This window comes from Hyla sarda, chromosome 11 (genome assembly GCF_029499605.1).
Source record: "Hyla sarda isolate aHylSar1 chromosome 11, aHylSar1.hap1, whole genome shotgun sequence".
Taxonomy (NCBI): Eukaryota; Metazoa; Chordata; class Amphibia; order Anura; family Hylidae; genus Hyla; species Hyla sarda.
The window spans coordinates 107176671-107185818 of NC_079199.1; positions in this window are offsets into that span (position 1 = coordinate 107176671).

The following is a 9148-nucleotide window of genomic DNA, read 5'->3' on the forward strand; positions in this document are numbered from 1 at the left end:
TATTAGGGAAGGGGTTAATGGAAAGGAGTTAAAAAAAAATAAAAACTTTTTTTATTACACTTTTACTTTTTGTTATAGCTCCCATAGAGTATGTGCAGACTGCAGAGCATTACACCCTAGGATCTGTAGAAGACCCAACGGTGCAGTGCTCTGCAGTCTGCACATACCCCCTAGCAGTGTGTGTGTATGTACATTCCTATACAGGTGGGGGTATATGCAGAGCATTTCACCCTTGTGTGAAGTACAGACTAGGGTGCAATGCTCTGCACATACCCCCACCTGTATAGGAATTTACACACACTGCTATACACTTGGGAGGGTATATGCAGACTGCAGAGCATTGCACCTAAAGTCTGTCCACATGGGACTGCAGAGCATTGCACCCTAAGGTCTGTAGAAGACCCTCGGGTGCAATGCTCTGTCTGCAGTCTTCTCCCCCCATGTGTATAGCAGTGCAGAGCAGACACAGATGGGAGGATCGCTGACCACCTATCTTTACCTACTGAAAGGGGCCGGCGGCGGCATTGGTGAGCGAAGATGCCAGGACGGGCTGAGCGGGGAAGGAATAGCGGCAGGAGGAGACCCACCCTGGTGAGTGATTGGTGAATGTACTTGGAGGGTGGGGCTGCCACTGAGTCTGCGGGACAGCGCACCTGACCGCCCGCGGCAGCCTCCTGACAGGTAGTGCGGTACATGAAATATTCTTATTGTGAAAGAAAAAAATGTGTGTTTGGTATGAACCGGTATACAGGCCAACACTATGTACAGATGAAATGTGCCCATCCACAGGGGGCGCTGTCTGTACGGTCTCCTGAGCCTATAATCCTGTCCACAGGGGGCGCTGTCTGTAGGGTCTCCTGAGCCTATAATCCTGTCCACAGGGGGCGCTGTCTGTAGGGTCTCCTGAGCCTATAATCCCGTCCACAGGGGGGGGGCGCTGTCTGTAATCTCCTGAGCCTATAATCCCGTCCACAGGGGGCGCTGTCTGTAATTTCCTGAGCCTATAATCCCGTCCACAGGGGGCACTGTCTATAATCTCCTGAGCCTATATTCCCGTCCACAGGGGGCGCTGTCTGTAATCTCCTGAGCCTATAATCCCGTCCACAGGGGGCGCTGTCTGTAAAGTCTCCTGAGCCTATAATTCCGTCCACAGGGGGCGCTATCTGTAAAGTCTCCTGAGCCTATAATCCTGTCCACATGGGGCGCTGTCTGTAATCTCCTGAGCCTATAATCCTGTCCACAGGGGGCGCTGTCTGTAATCTCATGATCCTATAATCCTGTCCACAGGGGGCGCTGTCTGTAATCTCCTGAGCCTATAATCCTGTCCACAGGGGGCGCTGTCTGTAATCTCATGATCCTATAATCCTGTCCACAGGGGGCGCTGTCTGTAAAGTCTCCTGAGCCTATAATCCTGTCCACAGGGGGCGCTGTCTGTAATGTCTCCTGAGCCTATAATCCCATCCACAGGGGGCGCTGTCTGTAAAGTCTCATGAGCCTATAATCCCGTCCACAGGGGGCGCTGTCTGTAAAGTCTCCTGAGCCTATAATCCTGTCCACAGGGGGCGCTGTCTGTAATCTCCTGAGCCTATAATCCTGTCCACAGGGGGCGCTGTCTGTAATCTCCTGAGCCTATAATCTTGTCCACAGGGGGCGCTGTCTGTAAGGTCTCCTGAGTCTATAATCCCGTCCACAGGGGGCGCTGTCTGTAATCTCCTGAGCCTATAATCCCATCCACAGGGGGCGCTGTCTGTAAAGTCTCCTGAGCCTATAATCCCATCCACAGGGGGCGCTGTCTGTAAAGTCTCATGAGCCTATAATCCTGTCCACAGGGGGCGCTGTCTGTAATCTCCTGAGCCTATAATCCTGTCCACAGGGGGCGCTGTCTGTAAGGTCTCCTGAGCCTATAATCCCATCCACAGGGGGCGCTGTCTGTAATCTCCTGATCCTATAATCCTGTCCACAGGGGGCGCTGTCTGTAATCTCCTGATCCTATAATCCTGTCCACAGGGGGCGCTGTCTGTAATCTCCTGAGCCTATAATCCTGTCCACAGGGGGCGCTGTCTGTAATCTCCTGAGCCTATAATCTTGTCCACAGGGGGCGCTGTCTGTATTCTCATGAGCCTATAATCCCGTCCACAGTGGGCGCTGTCTGTAAGGTCTCCTGAGCCTCTAATCCCGTCCACAGGGGGCGCTGTCTGTAATCTCCTGAGTCTATAATCCTGTCCACAGGGGGCGCTGTCTGTAATCTCCTGAGTCTATAATCCTGTCCACAGGGGGCGCTGTCTGTAATCTCCTGAGTCTATAATCCTGTCCACAGGGGGCGCTGTCTGTAATCTCCTGAGTCTATAATCCCGTCCACAGGGGGCGCTGTCTGTAATCTCCTGAGTCTATAATCCTGTCCACAGGGGGGCGCTGTCTGTAATCTCCTGAACTAATAATCCTGTCCACAGGGGGCGCTGTCTGTAATCTCCTGAACTAATAATCCTGTCCACAGGGGGCGCTGTCTGTAATCTCCTGAACTAATAATCCTGTCCACAGGGGGCGCTGTCTGTAATCTCCTGAGTCTATAATCCCATCCACAGGGGGCGCTGTCTGTAAAGTCTCCTGAGCCTATAATCCAGAGGTCTGACCTGCTCTCTTCTGATCGGTGGTGGGCCCAGAGGTCTGACCTGCTCTCTCCTGATCAGTGGTGGGCCCAGAGGTCTGACCTGCTCTCTTCTGATCAGTGGTGGGCCCAGAGGACTGACCTGCTCTCTTCTGATCGGTGGTGGGCCCAGACGTCTGACCTGCTCTCTTCTGATCAGTGGTGGGCCCAGAGGTCTGACCTGCTCTCTTCTGATCAGTGGTGGGCCCAGAGGTCTGACCTGCTCTCTTCTGATCAGTGGTGGGCCCAGAGCTCTGACCTGCTCTCTTCTGATCAGTGGTGGGCCCAGAGGTCTGACCTGCTCTCTTCTGATCAGTGGTGGGCCCAGAGGTCTGACCTGCTCTCTTCTGATCAGTGGTGGGCCCAGAGCTCTGACCTGCTCTCTTCTGATCAGTGGTGGGCCCAGAGGTCTGACCTGCTCTCTCCTGATCAGTGGTGGGCCCAGAGGTCTGACCTGCTCTCTTCTGATCAGTGGTGGGCCCAGAGCTCTGACCTGCTCTCTTCTGATCAGTGGTGGGCCCAGAGGTCTGACCTGCTCTCTTCTGATCAGTGGTGGGCCCAGAGGTCTGACCTGCTCTCTCCTGATCAGTGGTGGGCCCAGAGGTCTGACCTGCTCTCTCCTGATCAGTGGTGGGCCCAGAGGTCTGACCTGCTCTCTCCTGATCAGTGGTGGGCCCAGAGGTCTGACCTGCTCTCTTCTGATCAGTGGTGGGCCCAGAGCTCTGACCTGCTCTCTTCTGATCAGTGGTGGGCCCAGAGGTCTGACCTGCTCTCTCCTGATCAGTGGTGGGCCCAGAGGTCTGACCTGCTCTCTTCTGATCAGTGGTGGGCCCAGAGGTCTGACCTGCTCTCTTCTGATCAGTGGTGGGCCCAGAGGTCTGATCTGCTCTCTCCTGATCAGTGGTGGGCCCAGAGGTCTGACCTGCTCTCTTCTGATCAGTGGTGGGCCCAGAGCTCTGACCTGCTCTCTTCTGATCAGTGGTGGGCCCAGAGGTCTGACCTGCTCTCTTCTGATCAGTGGTGGGCCCAGAGCTCTGACCTGCTCTCTCCTGATCGGTGGTGGGCCCAGAGGTCTGACCTGCTCTCTTCTGATCGGTGGTGGGCCCAGAGGTCTGACCTGCTCTCTTCTGATCGGTGGTGGGCCCAGACGTCTGACCTGCTCTCTCCTGATCAGTGGTGGGCCCAGAGGTCTGACCTGCTCTCTTCTGATCAGTGGTGGGCCCAGAGGTCTGACCTGTTCTCTTCTGATCAGTGGTGGGCCCAGAGGTTTGACCTGCTCTCTTCTGATCAGTGGTGGGCCCAGAGGTCTGACCTGCTCTCTTCTGATCAGTGGTGGGCCCAGAGGTTTGACCTGCTCTCTTCTGATCAGTGGTGGGCCCAGAGGTCTGACCTGCTCTCTTCTGATCAGTGGTGGGCCCAGAGGTCTGACCTGCTCTCTTCTGATCAGTGGTGGGCCCAGAGCTCTGACCTGCTCTCTTCTGATCAGTGGTGGGCCCAGAGGTCTGACCTGCTCTCTTCTGATCAGTGGTGGGCCCAGAGCTCTGACCTGCTCTCTCCTGATCAGTGGTGGGCCCAGAGCTCTGACCTGCTCTCTTCTGATCAGTGGTGGGCCCAGAGCTCTGACCTGCTCTCTTCTGATCAGTGGTGGGCCCAGAGCTCTGACCTGCTCTCTTCTGATCAGTGGTGGGCCCAGAGCTCTGACCTGCTCTCTTCTGATCAGTGGTGGGCCCAGAGCTCTGACCTGCTCTCTTCTGATCAGTGGTGGGCCCAGAGGTCTGACCTGCTCTCTTCTGATCAGTGGTGGGCCCAGAGGTCTGACCTGCTCTCTTCTGATCAGTGGTGGGCCCAGAGGTCTGACCTGCTCTCTTCTGATCAGTGGTGGGCCCAGAGCTCTGACCTGCTCTCTTCTGATCAGTGGTGGGCCCAGAGCTCTGACCTGCTCTCTTCTGATCAGTGGTGGGCCCAGAGGTCTGACCTGCTCTCTTCTGATCAGTGGTGGGCCCAGAGGTCTGACCTGCTCTCTTCTGATCAGTGGTGGGCCCAGAGGTCTGACCTGCTCTCTTCTGATCAGTGGTGGGCCCAGAGGTCTGACCTGCTCTCTTCTGATCAGTGGTGGGCCCAGAGCTCTGACCTGCTCTCTTCTGATCAGTGGTGGGCCCAGAGGTCTGACCTGCTTTCTTCTGATCAGTGGTGGGCCCAGAGGTCTGACCTGCTCTCTTCTGATCAGTGGTGGGCCCAGAGGTCTGACCTGCTCTCTTCTGATCAGTGGTGGGCCCACCTCCTGCCAATTAGGTCACGTGTGTGCATCACAAGTATCATTTTAGTCTATCGTATAGAGCAGAGAATACAATCAGAACTTATTCCTCCAGCTCCCCGACACGTCTACCCAAGCTCCCTGATCTCTATGGTGTTTTTGATGACGTTCAATACTCGGCTCTCCTTCTTACTGATTTTAGTGACGCTCTACACAACAAAAGACACTCTGTGGTGTCCTGGAAGACGCTCTGTGCCGGCCTGTCACTGGCGGACCTGACACTCTATGGTAAAACTGTCTATCCCGTGTTGTCGGTCTCTATGATGTAAGGAGGAGGAGAGGCAGGGATGGCGGAGGAAGCGGCCGGGTCGGGAGCTGTGAGGAGCGGACCCGTCATGGAAGACACCGAGTGACCGGAGAGCAGGTGACCGGGACCCCGCACTGTGTATAGTGATGTGACCGGGACCCCGCACTGTGTATAGTGATGTGACCGGGACCCCGCACTGTGTATAGTGACCGGGACCCCGCACTGTGTATAGTGACCGGGACCCCGCACTGTGTATAGTGACCGGGACCCCGCACTGTGTATAGTGATGTGACCGGGACCCTGCACTGTGTATAGTGACCGGGACCCCGCACTGTGTATAGTGACCGGGACCCCGCACTGTGTATAGTGATGTGACCGGGACCCCGCACTGTGTATAGTGACCGGGACCCCGCACTGTGTATAGTGACCGGGACCCCGCACTGTGTATAGTGACCGGGACCCCGCACTGTGTATAGTGACCGGGACCCCGCACTGTGTATAGTGACCGGGACCCCGCACTGTGTATAGTGACCGGGACCCCGCACTGTGTATAGTGACCGGGACCCCGCACTGTGTATAGTGACCGGGACCCCGCACTGTGTATAGTGACCGGGACCCCGCACTGTGTATAGTGACCGGGACCCCGCACTGTGTATAGTGACCGGGACCCCGCACTGTGTATAGTGACCGGGACCCCGCACTGTGTATAGTGACCGGGACCCCGCACTGTGTATAGTGACCGGGACCCCGCACTGTGTATAGTGACCGGGACCCCGCACTGTGTATAGTGACCGGGACCCCGCACTGTGTATAGTGACGTGTGACCCCGCAATGTGTATAGTGACCGGGACCCCGCACTGTGTATAGTGACCGGGACCCCGCACTGTGTATAGTGACCGGGACCCCGCACTGTGTATAGTGACCGGGACCCCGCACTGTGTATAGTGACCGGGACCCCGCACTGTGTATAGTGACCGGGACCCCGCACTGTGTATAGTGACCGGGACCCCGCACTGTGTATAGTGACCGGGACCCCGCACTGTGTATAGTGACCGGGACCCCGCACTGTGTATAGTGACCGGGACCCCGCACTGTGTATAGTGACCGGGACCCCGCACTGTGTATAGTGACCGGGACCCCGCACTGTGTATAGTGACCGGGACCCCGCACTGTGTATAGTGACCGGGACCCCGCACTGTGTATAGTGACCGGGACCCCGCACTGTGTATAGTGACCGGGACCCCGCACTGTGTATAGTGACCGGGACCCCGCACTGTGTATAGTGACATGTGACCGGGACCCCGCACTGTGTATAGTGACCGGGACCCCGCACTGTGTATAGTGACATGTGACCGGGACCCCGCACTGTGTATAGTGACATGTGACCGGGACCCCGCACTGTGTATAGTGACCGGGACCCCGCACTGTGTATAGTGATGTGACCGGGACCCCGCACTGTGTATAGTGACCGGGACCTCGCACTGTGTATAGTGATGTGACCGGGACCCCGCACTGTGTATAGTGACCGGGACCTCGCACTGTGTATAGTGATGTGACCGGGACCCCGCACTGTGTATAGTGACCGGGACCCCGCACTGTGTATAGTGACCGGGACCTCGCACTGTGTATAGTGATGTGACCGGGACCCCGCACTGTGTATAGTGACCGGGACCTCGCACTGTGTATAGTGATGTGACCGGGACCCCGCACTGTGTATAGTGACCGGGACCCCGCACTGTGTATAGTGATGTGACCGGGACCCCGCACTGTGTATAGTGATGTGACCGGGACCCCGCACTGTGTATAGTGACCGGGACCCCGCACTGTGTATAGTGACCGGGACCCCGCACTGTGTATAGTGATGTGACCGGGACCCCGCACTGTGTATAGTGACCGCGACCCCGCACTGTGTATAGTGACCGGGACCCCGCACTGTGTATAGTGACCGGGACCCCGCACTGTGTATAGTGATGTGACCGGGACCCCGCACTGTGTATAGTGACCGGGACCCCGCACTGTGTATAGTGACCGGGACCCCGCACTGTGTATAGTGACCGGGACCCCGCACTGTGTATAGTGACCGGGACCCCGCACTGTGTATAGTGACCGGGACCCCGCACTGTGTATAGTGACCGGGACCCCGCACTGTGTATAGTGACTGTGACCGGGACCCCGCACTGTGTATAGTGACCGGGACCCCGCACTGTGTATAGTGACCGGGACCCCGCACTGTGTATAGTGACCGGGACCCCGCACTGTGTATAGTGACCGGGACCCCGCACTGTGTATAGTGACCGGGACCCCGCACTGTGTATAGTGACCGGGACCCCGCACTGTGTATAGTGACCGGGACCCCGCACTGTGTATAGTGACCGGGACCCCGCACTGTGTATAGGACTGTGACCGGGACCCCGCACTGTGTATAGTGACCGGGACCCCGCACTGTGTATAGTGACCGGGACCCCGCACTGTGTATAGTGACCGGGACCCCGCACTGTGTATAGTGACCGGGACCCCGCACTGTGTATAGTGACCGGGACCCCGCACTGTGTATAGTGACCGGGACCCCGCACTGTGTATAGTGACCGGGACCCCGCACCGTGTATAGTGACATGTGACCGGGACCCCGCACTGTGTATAGTGACCGGGACCCCGCACCGTGTATAGTGACCGGGACCCCGCACTGTGTATAGTGACCGGGACCCCGCACTGTGTATAGTGACCGGGACCCCGCACTGTGTATAGTGACCGGGACCCCGCACTGTGTATAGTGACCGGGACCCCGCACTGTGTATAGTGACCGGGACCCCGCACTGTGTATAGTGACCGGGACCCCGCACCTGTGTATAGTGACCGGGACCCCGCACTGTGTATAGTGACCGGACCCCGCCCTGTATAGTGACCGGGACCCCGCACTGTGTATAGTGACCGGGACCCCGCACTGTGTATAGTGACCGGGACCCCGCACTGTGTATAGTGACCGGGACCCCGCACTGTGTATAGTGACCGGGACCCCGCACCTGTGTATAGTGACCGGGACCCCGCACTGTGTATAGTGACCGGGACCCCGCACTGTGTATAGTGACCGGGACCCCGCACTGTGTATAGTGACCGGGACCCCGCACTGTGTATAGTGACCGGGACCCCGCACTGTGTATAGTGACCGGGACCCCGCACTGTGTATAGTGGACCGGGACCCCGCACTGTGTATAGTGATGTGACCGGGACCCCGCACTGTGTATAGTGATGTGACCGGGACCCCGCACTGTGTATAGTGATGTGACCGGGACCCCGCACTGTGTATAGTGATGTGACCGGGACCCCGCACTGTGTATAGTGATGTGACCGGGACCCCGCACTGTGTATAGTGATGTGACCGGGACCCCGCACTGTGTATAGTGATGTGACCGGGACCCCGCACTGTGTATAGTGATGTGACCGGGACCCCGCACTGTGTATAGTGATGTGACCGGGACCCCGCACTGTGTATAGTGATGTGACCGGGACCCCGCACTGTGTATAGTGATGTGACCGGGACCCCGCACTGTGTATAGTGATGTGACCGGGACCCCGCACTGTGTATAGTGATGTGACCGGGACCCCGCACTGTGTATAGTGATGTGACCGGGACCCCGCACTGTGTATAGTGATGTGACCGGGACCCCGCACTGTGTATAGTGATGTGACCGGGACCCCGCACTGTGTATAGTGATGTGACCGGGACCCCGCACTGTGTATAGTGATGTGACCGGGACCCCGCACTGTGTATAGTGATGTGACCGGGACCCCGCACTGTGTATAGTGATGTGACCGGGACCCCGCACTGTGTATAGTGATGTGACCGGGACCCCGCACTGTGTATAGTGATGTGACCGGGACCCCGCACTGTGTATAGTGATGTGACCGGGACCCCGCACTGTGTATAGTGATGTGACCGGGACCC